The sequence below is a fragment of the Balaenoptera physalus genome (assembly GCF_965194825.1).
Source record: "Balaenoptera physalus genome assembly, contig: SUPER_6_unloc_2, whole genome shotgun sequence".
Taxonomy (NCBI): domain Eukaryota; kingdom Metazoa; phylum Chordata; class Mammalia; order Artiodactyla; family Balaenopteridae; genus Balaenoptera; species Balaenoptera physalus.
In genome coordinates, this window is record NW_028126536.1 from 830,236 (window position 1) to 843,503 (window position 13,268).

Genomic DNA, 13,268 nt, shown 5'->3' on the forward strand with positions numbered 1-13,268 from the left:
TAGTGCCAAGTTCATCACGGGTACTTACTAAATGTTCACTGATGTTATTGTACCATGTATCATTCTTGCAACTTCAAGGTCTGGTCCTCATGAGTGCTCAGCCATCACCCAAATTTGGGCACTTGAGTCCCAACACGTGGTCCATCGTGGGCACCTCCAGCCCCTGTCCACCTTACTTAGGTTATCAGACAAAGGCTTTGGAAGCCCAGCTCTGAATTGTGTCTGCCCCCTGCTCAAAGCCAGTATCTGCAGCATTAAATTCACATGGCTTGGTTTAGCAATATGGTCTCAACCCAGTTTTCTAGTGTTTTGTGCTCCCACCTCTCCCTTCCATGTCCCCAGCTTTCAGTCAGCCTGCAGTGGTCACTGTCCTGTGCTTTTGCCCCCTTACACCTGCCTTACCACACCTGGAGAAGTCTTTTAAGGCTCACTTCTCAAGATGCCTTCCACCCCAGCACACATGATCTAAGACACTCCAGGAGTAACTGTAACTAATTAAGGCCCAGGTTCTCAGTCTGGGGAATTTTGCAGGCTCTCCCAGGGGGAGGAAGGAAGGAGGGTAAAGTTCAGGACCAGGGAGACTGATATGCCCCTACCTTTAAGTAACAGTTCCTTTAAAGCTAAAAGTAAATGCAACGTCCTCTTTGAAGCCCCTCTGATCACCACAACTCTTTGCAATGCCTGGTCACTAATCTACCTCCAGACTCTGGAAAAATGCCTGCCACCTAGTAGTCAAAAAGAAATGAATGGGGAGGTGCGTGCGGGCGGGCGCTGGTTACCTGCGTTGCGCCATCTCCACATCCTCGGGCCGGTCTTCGCGGCCGCTGGGCTCCGCGTTCGCGCAAGGTCGCGGCTGGGCGGGAGCGATGCTGCCCGGCCCGCTTGGGCCTTGAGGCGGGAGCGGCGAACCGACCCATTAGCTTGCCGACCGCGCCGAGCCCGCAGCCATGTCCGGGGGGGGTCTCCTTCGGGAGCAGCACGCTGGGCTCCTCCACCGTGGCCGCCAGCGGGAGCGGCAGGGGCGGCGGTTTCTCCTTCGGGACCGCGGCGTCTAGCCCTTCTGTGGGGCTCAGCTTTGGGACTCTGGGGAGCACGCGACTCCAGTGACAACATCTGCTCCTTCTGGTGGTTTTGGAACCGGGCTCTTTGGATCTAAACCTGCCACTGGGTTCACTCTAGGAGGAACGAACACAGGCCCGCCGGCCACCACGTCTGCGTCCACGGCAGGCTTCAGCTTAGGCTTCAGCAAACCCGCGGCGTCCGCCACACCGTTTGCGCTGCCCATCACGTCTGCCTCGGCTGGCGGTCTCACGCTCTCGTCTGCTCTGACGTCGACTCCTGCAGGACTTGGACAGAATGCTTTAGGTCTGTCTCTGGGAACTGCAGCAGCTACTTCATCTGCAGGCAACGAAGGCCTTGGAGGGTTAGAGTTTAGCAGCTCATCGGATAAAAAGAGTGATAAAACAGGAACAAGACCAGAGGATAGTAAAGCACTGAAGGACGAGACTCTGCCTGCCGTCATCTGCCAGGACGTGGACAGCCTGCAGAAATTTGTGAAGGAACAAAAACAAGTTCAAGAAGAAATTAGTAGAATGTCTTCAAAAGCGATGCTTAAAGTGCAGGAAGTTATTAAAGCTCTGAAGCAGCTTCTGTCGCTGGCTGCCAGTGGGCTGCAGAGGAACACTCTCAGTATTGACAAACTGAAAATAGAAACTGCTCAGGAGTTAAAAAATGATGAAATAGCTTTAAGAACCCAGAAAACACCACCTGGACTCCAACATGAAAATACAGCTCCTGCTGACTACTTCAGAATCCTGGCTCAGCAGTTTGAGGTGCAGCTCCAGCAGTACAGACAACAGATTGAAGAACTGGAAAACCATCTTGCCACCCAAGCGAACAATTCACATATCACCCCTCAAGATTTGTCAATGGCTATGCAGAAAATTTATCAAACATTTGTAGCTTTAGCTGCACAACTTCAGTCTATTCATGAAAATGTGAAGGTGCTCAAAGAACAGTACCTTGGCTACAGGAAAATGTTCTTGGGAGACGCTGTGGATGTGTTTGAAGCCAGGCGAGCAGAAGCCAAGAAGTGGCAGAATGCGCCCAGAGTCACTACTGGACCCACCCCTTTCAGCAACATGCCAAACGCAGCAGCCGTTGCCATGGCTGCAACACTTACACAGCAGCAACAGCCTGCTACAGGGCCACAGCCATCTCTGGGAGTTAGTTTTGGAGCGCCATTCGGCTCAGGTATTGGCACTGGCTTGCAGTCAAGTGGCCTAGGTTCTTCAAACCTTGGAGGCTTTGCAGCTAGCTCTGGTTTTGGATGCAGCACCACAGGGGCCTCCACATTTGGATTTGGAACAACAAATAAACCCTCAGGAAGTCTTAGTGCAGGCTTTGGCAGCTCAAGTACATCTGGGTTTAACTTCAGCAACCCTGGCATCACGGCATCAGCTGGTTTGACATTTGGGGTGTCCAATCCTGCCTCTGCAGGTTTTGAAACAGGAGGACAACTCCTTCAGTTGAAGAAACCTCCAGCTGGAAACAAAAGAGGAAAAAGATAAACATATGGGTTGATGTGTTGAGAGAATCCGTAGCAGCATCGTTCATTCTCTGAGTCTATTTTTCTAAAGTTGATGCAGTAACTAAATTGCATCCCAGGAGATTTACGAAGTTTTGATAGTTTTTCCTTACTTCTGAAATTTGAACTCTGTTCTTGTTTGCCATGCTAAACAACTTTTCTCTTGTGTATTTGAAACCTAGTTGTGTATTTTTCATTATTTTGATTCTCAGTGTAAGAAATATTACATCGCTGATTGGTAAATCCTACTACTATTTAACCTAGTGTTTTAGCAATGTTTTTGTTGATAAGGTTTACATTACGTGAATACATGCACATTTGTTTCTTATATAGGTGGTATGAACTCTAGGGCCTGTACCAGAATCACTTTGTTCCTTGATAAAAGGCCTTTTGAACTACACTGCAGGGCATCTTGTGAATATGTATGTAAAATATATACAGGATAATACACACAATTGTGTGTGCATATAGAATATATATTTACAGACCTACAACTTTTGCCTCAGACTGTTCCCCTTTTCTAAGGGTATTCCATTTTTCACCTTTTATGCTTCAAATCCTCAGTGCTTGTAGAACAAGGAGCTAAAGGTACCAAGTCATTGTAGGTATTTGCTTAAAGACTTAGTGAAATGGTTACTGGTGTAAATATTGACCAACTCAACTTCATTGCCCCCAGTCTTGCCCGTTTTTGTTGCCATGTTAATCTTAGCAGCTACTCCAGATGAGGGCTGCTGAGACTCATCAAACCGATTTCAACAACTTTATTATCCTATGTATCCTCATATCTGAGATGAACCTTCAAGAGCATATTTGAACTCCAGACTGGTGTTCTGGGGGCAAAGAGCTATTAAGCCAAATTGATTCTATGCAGGTGAAGGATGACTATTATTTCAGTGGAAACTTTTCTCGCTGTTCCAATAGAGAGTTCTTTCTTACAGGGCTATTGATGTTGACACCAAATGGAGTCGCTTATCAGCCTCTTCTATGTCTTAAGTAAGTGCTTAATTTGGAATAAAGGAACAGTATATTTTAAGAAAAAAAGTATTCTTTGTAGCAACAGTAAACTATCCCCCGTTTTAACAGTGAACAGAGAGCTCCAGGTAATAAGATATATAGACATGTCAGGTTGCATCTGTGTGTCATTTGTGTTAGTATGTGACAGAGAGTGGGTGAAAAAGAGAGCCCTTGGAAAGAGAACTGCCTTAGCCATGATTTCAGACAGAAACCGTTAGGTAGACCTATTTTATCTTTCAAGTGCAGTTTTCAGATGGGATGTGAACGTGGAATTTCATTGAAAATAGTTTAATTTTTTTATATAGAAGGTTTTGTACATAATGTGCATCAAGTGAATATTTTCAGAATCATTTTCACCAAGGCACCTTTTTTTCTAAAATAGGTATTACATACACACACACACACACACACACACACACACACACACATATATTTTAGTATAACGTTAGTTGGGTTTGATTATAAAAGTGTTGTCAAATCTGTTTTATTTATATGCATATAGCGATGATTGGCTTTTGGAATTGAAATTTTTGCGCCTTGATGCATTAAAATAAGGAAAATGCTTTGTTTCTGAGCATGAAAGTTGTTTTTATTTTTGCATACTTCCCTAATACTGCGGTCCCCAGATCCAGGTTTTGGGGAAGGGTAGGAAAACATGTGGTTTTGTGTTTTGAATTACTGTCAGAATTAAATACACAATTACAACAAACTTTTTTTAAAAAGGACATTGCATTGTGCTGCAAAAGTCTGGATATTTACATTTCTTGTGTTTTTTTCTTTATATATTTTACATTTTAATATGTTGACCATTGGGAATTTGTAACAGATCAATTTGTGACAGGAGTTTAAATGTGTCGTCACTGTGTCCATTGTCTCCACTTTGTCCAGAGCCTGTCATTATGTAAACAATAAAATTTACTGTGTCAGTTGCTTTGAATCTTAAAAAAAAAAAAAAAAAAAAAAAAAGAAATGAATGGTTTGAAATGTTACCCTCACTACTTTCCACTTTGAATTAGGAGGAGTTGAGCTGGGGGAGCCACTGTGGCCTCCGAGCAGGCAGAAGTGGTGCCCTGTGCTTCCTGGTGTGCCCGTCACCCCAGCACCTAGCGCCGACCCATTACAGAGGCATAAGTGTTTGCTCGGTGCGGGGCAAGGAAGAAGAACGGAACTAGCGTGTATGACTGTCTGTTACGCCCTAGGCATGCACCAAGCCCTCGCATGTGTTATTTCAGCGTCCTAAGATAATGGTGTCCTTACATTACTATGAACACACTGGCTCAGAGAGGCTGTGACTACCCCACACAGAGCTAGTAAATGACAGAGCCAGGTCCAGTCCTGGTTTTATCTGACCCGAGTCCAGGCTCTTTCCACTGAAACTGTTTTGCCAGCTGGGGTAGGGAGTGGAGTAGGGAGTGGGGTAGGAAGTGGTTCGGTCAGAGTGGTAACCGGAGGAGAACTTTATGGAAGGACTACTCTACAGGTGATGGGCAGGGGATAGGAAACACAAGGGACAGTGCAGTTCTCCAGGGCTAGGGACAGTGGGACTGTGTCACCACCTCTAGGTCCTGACAGGTGCGGGGAGTGAGCAGTTATGGAACTTGGAGGGACAGAGTTTCGAGGACAGGGCCACCTGACTGCAGTTGTGACCTCTGACCTCTGGTTGTGGGATGACCCTTTGGGCGGGAGACGAACAAATACCCCAGCCCCACTGGCTCCTGGCCGACCCTCTCCTGTGGGGCTCTCCATTGGCCAAACCCAGCTGAAGCTGGAGGACAAAGGGCCCCCTGCTGTGTCCACCCAGGCCAGCCCTGAGCACAGTGGAGAAGGGTGGAGATGGGTTTGGGGACAAATGGAAGGTAGGCAGCCAAATGAGGCCAAAGAAGATATGTGGGTTTGGGGGCATATTGACCCTTCAGAGGTGAAGGCCGGATACCACTTTTCACCCACTCACTGAGACAGCTCCTAACCGGCCTCCCTGCTCCCATGCTCCACCCCTCAACCCATTCTCCACTCAGAACCAGAGGGTTTTCTTAAAATACAGCCCAAATCATGTCCCTCCCCTATTCAAAACGATTCAATGGCTTCCCTATAAGGTAAAACTCCAAATCCTTAACAAGACCCAGGAGGTCCTGCAGATCTGGCCCTGCCCACCTCCCCCGTCTCCTCTTAGGCCATGCCCAGTGCTCACCACTCTCCAGGCACACGAGTCTCCTGGAAATTTCTGGAACACCCCAAGCTCTTTCAGCTTTCGAGTAGCCTCCACCGCCTTCACATAGCTTGTTCACTCAGGGAATAATAACAGCATGCCTGTCACTGCACACACACACACACACACACACACACACCATACACCTATACCCACACACTATATACACATATACCCCTACACACACACCATTCATACATATACCCACATATCACATACACACGTATACCATAAACACACCCATATGATACATGTACATATATACACATATACACACATTCACATATATACCACCCATGTACACTCCCAAACACACACATACATACCATACACACATCCATATCATACACACTCATACATACACACACCATACACACACACTATACACACTTACACACAGTATATGCACACATACCACACACACACCATATATACACCCATACCACACACACACACACACACACACACACACACACACACACACAGCCTGTGTGACTCAGGCTGCTCTTCGATGCCAGCTTCTCAGAGCAGCTGCCTTGGCCTCTCCAATCTAAGCGGGGTCCCCGTGTGCTGTTCTCTTGGGTGCTGAGTCCATTGTCCTTCAGTGCAGGTATTATTGTTTGTAACAGTACATTTACTTGTGAGGTTAGTGATTAATGTCTATCTTCCCGACTGGTCTGCAAGCTCCAGGCGGGCAGGGGCTGTGCTTATTTCATCCACTCCTGTCTCCCCGTTGTTTAGCACAGCACCTGACACATAGTCTGCCCCTCAGAAATACCTGCTAAATTAGTATTAAAGGGTTGGGTTGAGTCCTGGCTCTGCCATTCCTAACTGTGAGCCCATCAGATGACATTTCACTGTTCTGAGCTCAGTTTCTTCTTAAATTAACTTTTTATTATGGAGAATGTAAAACATGTGAAGAAAGAGGAGAAAAGAGAAGGAGCTCTCATGTCCCCATTTTCTAGCTTCAACACTGGTCAACTTGTGGCTTTGGTTGCATTATCTGTAGACAAGGGAGATTAAAGTGATTTTAAGACTTTTTTGACCGTGACTCACAGTTAAGAAAGACATTTTTTTTTTTTACATGGAGACCCATACACAATACATATATAAATAAAACTGAAACAAAGTTACACAGAACAATAGCAATGCTTATATTCTCATTTTTTTCTAGTCTTTTTTTGAATGTAGGTATCACCCACTTAATTGATGTTACTAATGGGTCATGACCAGCAGCATGAAAAACGCTGCGCTGAATGATCTTCCACCTAGAAAATTGTTAAGGGTCCCCCTTTCCTTGCCAAGGGATGATAGCCAGATCCTGCCCCCTAGTGGTCATGTTTGGAAACTGATCGTGTCTTCCTAGAGGTCAATTTTTGACTGGGGAATAAATTCTTTCCAGGAAAAAGTACTGAGTGCAGGCCCTAGGCCATGCATCTGAGGTGGTGGGCTCTGAGATGAATTACAGCATAGACCCTGACCCCAAGAGTCTTCTCCCAACTGATGACCACAGTGTAATTGCTCTAGGTCTGTGCTGTCCAATATGGTAGCCACTAGGCACTGAATGCTTAAAATATGGCTAGTGCAACTGAGAAATCTAATATTAATTTTAATTCATTTAAATTTAAATATAAAAATCGATACTTGTTCCAGTTACTGGAAAACACTCAAATATGTTTGGAACAAACTTTGTATGTCAATTCACTTTTTCAACTCTACATTTTATAAAATCTAGATAAAGATTCAATCTTTCTGATGAAAATTGAACATCCAAATTGAGATGTGCTGTAAGTGTACTCTACATACTGGATTTCAAAGACTTGGCATGGGGCTTCCCTGGTGGCGCAGTGGTTGGGAATCTGCCTGCCAATGCAGGGGACGCGGGTTCGAGCCCTGGTCTGGGAAGATCCCGCATGCCGCGGAGCAACTCGGCCCGTGAGCCACAATTACTGAGCCTGCGCGTCTGGAGCCTGTGCTCCGCAACAAGAGGCCGCGATAGTGAGAGGCCCGCGCACCACGATGAAGAGTGGCCCCCGCTTGCCACAACTAGAGAAAGCCCTCGCACAGAAACGAAGACCCAACAAAGCCATACATACATACTTACATAAATAAAAAGAATGTAAGCAGAGAAGAATAGCATTAAAAAAAAAAAAAAAAAAAAAAAAAGACTTGGCATGAAAAAAATCTCATTAATAATTTTTTATACTGATTAAATGTTGAAATAACATTTTTAGATATGTTGGGTTAAATAAATATATTACTAAAATTAAATTCACCTGTTTCTTTTTACTTTTTAAGTGTGGCTACTGGAAATTTTTAAATTACTCATGTGGCTCACACCATATTTCTGTTGGACAGCACTCACAAAGCTGGAGTTCCTTTTGATATCCCTCCCTCCATCCCCTCCTGTGCATCTTGCATCCTTGATGGAGAAGGAGGAAGCCGCGAGAATCCTCATTCAGACTGGGCTATGGATGGGGGTAGGGATTAGGAGTTAAATGTTGGACCTATTAAGGTTGAGATGCCCATGACCTCACCACTCAGAGAGTGGTCCCCACACCAGCAGCCCAGCATCACCTGGAACACATTAGAAATGCAGACTCTCAGGCCCCACCCACCCTACTGCAGCAGAATCTGCATTTAACAAGATCCCCACGTGATCTGTTTGCACATAAATTTTGAGAAGCGGTCAGCTATTAGATAGCCAAGTGGAGATACAGGTGGCAGTTCTTTTCTTTGCTCAGTGACATAGGAAGCAAAGTCAAGGCTGAGAGTGAGGCTGTGGAGCAGGTGCTGGAGTTTTGAAGAGACTGGAGAAAGTGTGGATGGGAATGTTAACATGAATGGAGGAGAGGAACCTAAGTCTTCTGAACTCAGAGTGAGATCAGTCAGTGCCTTGCGTGTTTTTCTCCTCCTTTTCAGTATGTGGGTGCAGAGCTGCAGTTTTGCCTGCTGAGTACCACAAGGCAGAGAGGGGTAACGGAATGGAGTGATTCTAATGATGGATCTGAGCTGGTTAAGGAGGGAATCGAGGCTGGGAGACACAGGGAAGACAGTTCACAGATGGGCAGTCCCAATGTGGGCACGGAGTTGTTGGCGGCAGGGTCCTTGAGCTGGAAAGAGAGATGGTGGTCAGAGCGTGGGGCGCTTGAAATTGAGATCATAGCGGATGCAGTTAATGGTAATGAGAGGTTCCAGGGCAGCTATTATCTTGGGCTGGAAATAAGAGGAAATGGCTGTTGGGTTTTTTTCGAGAGGGGAGTTGTTTAGACAAATGCAAGTGAAATATGAGGAAGGGTTTCTCAATCTGACCAGGAGGGGGGTTGCAAAAGCTGAGAACCCCCCCACAGGTGGGGATGACTCAGAAGGCAGAGGCCCACGGTGGGCGGCCATGGGCAGGGTGTGAGAGGACGCAGCTGGAAGGAACCTGGGCCTCTTGAGCTACCGCAAAGTCCTCCATCTACGTCCTGTTTAGTCTTCCAAACGAAATCATATAGCTGGCCAAACTGAGGTTGTGTTAATCACTGAGTCACTGGGTTTCTATCTCACAAACAACAATAGCAATTGAGTTTCTGCTAGGTCCCAAGCACTTTAAAACTGCTATTTTAAATCCTTACCGTCCTATACTATCACCTCCTTTTATATGGATAAGGATACCAAGGCTCAGAGAAGTAATATGACCAATGTCACAAAACCACTGTTAAGCAATTTAAACAGAACCCAGGTCTGTCTAGCACCAAAGCTGGCTGATAATTACTTTCTCCTTCGGGGATTCATTTCCACATTCCCTGAAGATTCTGATTCAGAGATCTAGAAAGAGGACTCTCCAAGCAAATCTATATATTTTCACAAGCCCCTCGGGTGATTCTGATGGTCAGGGAAGATTGGAAAGCATTGTACCCTGCACCCTGCCTGGCCATCGCGGTGTGGTGAATGTCAGGCTGGTTCTGTAGTCCAGCCTTCCTCCTGGGAAGGAGAAGTTCTTATCTAACCTGATTCCAGCTCTGTCTAGTCTGGTAGAGTCACTAACAACATCACTGTGTGCCATTTTCAATGCCTTTCACATAGATGATTTCATTTGAGGCATTGAAAGTCGTAGGAGATAGGAAAGAGCAGTACAATTAGACCCATTAAACCCATTAGAGATAAAGAGGTGGGCCCAGGCCTCACAGCCACTCCTGGCAAAGCTGGGACATGCTCTTGCTCCTGGGACATTGAATCCACCATTCTTCCCACTCCCTATTTCTTTATGAAAGTGCTAACTAATGTTTATGGATATTAAGGCTAATTTTTAGGGGAAAGAACTCTAATGTCCTTCCCCCTACTCTAATATCTGTCATTCCTGCCTGAGAGCCTTGCCCTGATGCCAATTTAGAGCATTAGAATTCCTTAAATTCCATGGATGATGGGGATGGGCTGTGCTGAGGCCTAGAGATAAATGAGACTTTGTCCTTGCCTTCCAAAAGGAGAAAGAGGCATATTTACTCCAGGCCAGGTTAAATGCCTCAATTCAGTAATACAAAGCCTTCTGGAAAAGGGCAGCTTCTTTGAGAAAGTTAGTGATAAATGAAAAGACCTCTCTTGGGTGGAGTAACACATAAGCTCTAAGTAACAGGGCATATGGCAGGAGGAATGTGTGGAACCAGTTAGTGGAGCCCTGGGGTTGGGCAGCAGAGAAGTTTCTCTGGATCCTCTGAAACCAAGTCCCCCTAAAACTGAGTTCCCTTACTGACTTTATGATTAACCTCTCTATCCAAAACTTCATTCCCTTTCTTGTCCCCTCTGATTTCAATTCTATGCTAACCGAACACTAATCGAGTCAGATGACTAAAATTGCTGTTGTCGGTAACATCGTTAATATACTAAAATTGTTATTATGGATATCATCATTAACATACAAACTCAGGTTGTTTCTTCTGGGCATGATGAGCTAATGGACCCTGGAGTCATGGATCACCTGGGCAGAGAATTGTAAACAAGAGACATCGCGACTCCCAAAACTATGATTAAGAAATGTCACAGAAATGTCATAAAATGATGATTAATCCCCGTCTCTTTGTGCTTCCCCTTTAAAAAGCCCCCTAACTCAAAGACCAAGTTGGAGTGGATTTGAGGCTTGCCTCCCACTCCACTCCCTTGCTTGGCGCCCTGTAATCAACCCTTACTTTGCTGCAAACTCCAGCTGTCAGTGTTTGGCTTTCCGTGCCGTGGGCAGGCGAGCCCTTTGCTCGGTTTTACCCCCACTCCAGTCAAGTTTTCCCACCCACTCCCTGGGGTCCATCTGGGCTCCAGGGAACCACTCCACCCCCTGTCATCAATCACTAAACTTAGGCTACTCCATCCCTAAAATAAACATCAGCCTGATGCCTTTCATCCCCCAACCTTCCTGCGGCCACTGACTTGACTCTCCTCCCAGAGCAGGGTCACCAGAAAAATACATGACACCCACTTAAATCTGAACTTCAGATAAGAAACAAATAAATAGTGTAAGTATTTCCCAACATTGTATGGGGCAATGGGACATACTTATGCTAAAAGTGATTTGTTGTTTGTCTGAAGTTCAATTTAACTGATCGTCCTGCATCTTTCTTTGCTGAAGCTGGCAACTTTACCCCAGGGGTACCACCAAGCTTCCCCCGTCCTCCCAACCTCCCTCTAGATGGCTGTTGACAGTCTCTTGGCTCCCTGTTGCCCTAGGGTAAAATTTCAATTCCTGGACCCCTGCTTCCTTGCCCAGCCCTATTTCTTACCACTCTCGCCCCACTCCACCCGCCCCATCCAAGATTGCTGGGACAAGGGGCCCTAAGCTCCTTGCTTCAGATGCTGTTCTGTCTGCCTGGAGAACCTGCTTCCCTGCCCCTGCACGAGCTAGGCTGATTCTTAAACATCCACCAACATGGAATCAGGTGTTACTGCCTCTCCAGAGTCTTTCTTTCTTTCTTTTTTTTTTCCCCAGCCGCCATGTGGTGCGGCTTGTGGGATCCTAGTTCCCCGACCAGGGATCGATCTGGGTCCCCTGCAGTGGAAGCCTGGAGTCCTAACCACTGGACTGCCAGGGAATTCCCCCTCAAGAGTCTTTCTTGAAACATCCCTCACTCCCACACCATGCTCCTTTTTCTGGGATCCCACAGAACCAAGTGAACACTCCTCTATCCCAGCACTGGTAAAATTGACAAAATTGTAATTATCTGGTCTTTTACTCTCTCCCTTAGATTGTGAGTTTCTTGAGGTCAAGGGCTGTGTCCTTCAGTTTTGTCATCTTTAGAACCGGAAATTCCTGTCTGCTTGGCAGACAGTAGGGCCTTAATTAATAATCTGCTAAGGATTCTGCAGATAAGGCCCTATCCCTTTTATCCAGGCATACAATGGGGTCCAGAGAAGGAGACATCACTATTGACTACCTATTGTGAATGGTCACCCTGGGCCTGGGGCTTCTGATGTTCTTTTAGGATTATCATTGTCAAGAAAAAAACATTGCTTGCCATTCCAGTTCTACAGGATCAAGCCATTGGTCACTGCAGTCACCCACCAACAGTGCACCCTGAGGGGAATTCCGGGTGGGGGAAAAAAAAAAACAACAGGAGGCATTCTGTGCTTTGGATATCAGTGTCCTTAGATAGTTAAGATGCATATCTAAGAAAAAATTTTAATGACCCCAGATTCTTGCATCTTCCCATACATAGAACACTAAAATCATCAACTTGAGATATCTGTTCTTTGTGATCAGCAGTAACCTTTTTATGCTTGAATACATGTTTTTCCCAGCAAAAAAGATCCTGTATATTCCGGCTCCTCCTTAATCTCTTTGGAGCAGTTTCTCAGAGCTATCTGAGAGGCTATGGTCCTTAGTAAGGTCCCCGAATAAAACTTAACTCACAAGTTTTACGTTGTGTGTTTTTCTTTCAGTCAACACAATCTTGATTCCATGATCAGAAAATGGGCTCAGGAGAAAGAACATGGAGCAAGGCTTGTGTTGGGCTTGTCTGTGTGCATCCCCACGGCCCACTTTCCCAGGGGGTGGATGTGATTGCTGGCTGGAAAATGAATCCGCTTGAAATCATTGTAGCAGTTCTAGAAAGTGGAGCGTACTTTCTGGAGAAGGGGCCCAAGTGCAGGCAGCATGAAGGGATGTCAGGAGACGCGGCCAGATGCGGCAGGGCTTTGCAGTTCATGAGGGCTCTGTCCTGTGATCCAGGGGTAAACTGATATTGAGCAGAACTGTACTTGCCCCGGTGCGTTCTTGCTCCCTTTGGGAGGGGACTTCCTAAAGTGAGGTCTTTGACCCCAAACCGAACTTACACTGAAGGGTTGGGGTGGCTGGGGGAGTTAGCCCACCATAATGTCCACCAGTGCCCCTGAGTAACTCCTACTTAAGTTATATACAAACAAACATACACAGTGTGTGTGGAGGGGGCAATTTAAACAACACCTTTATTTTAATTGGTCTCAATACAGTCCAAG

At 45.9% G+C, this 13,268-nt stretch overlaps 1 pseudogene across 1 annotated transcript; it reads left to right on the forward strand.

The window, feature by feature from the left end:
- Nucleotides 1–54: 54 nt before the first annotated feature.
- LOC309663523 (nucleoporin p58/p45 pseudogene) lies at nucleotides 55–3,744 on the forward strand (annotated as a pseudogene). Its single transcript has 2 exons — nucleotides 55–78; nucleotides 733–3,744. The product of its transcript is annotated as a nucleoporin p58/p45 pseudogene (transcript).
- The last annotated feature ends 9,524 nt before the right edge of the window (nucleotides 3,745–13,268 follow it).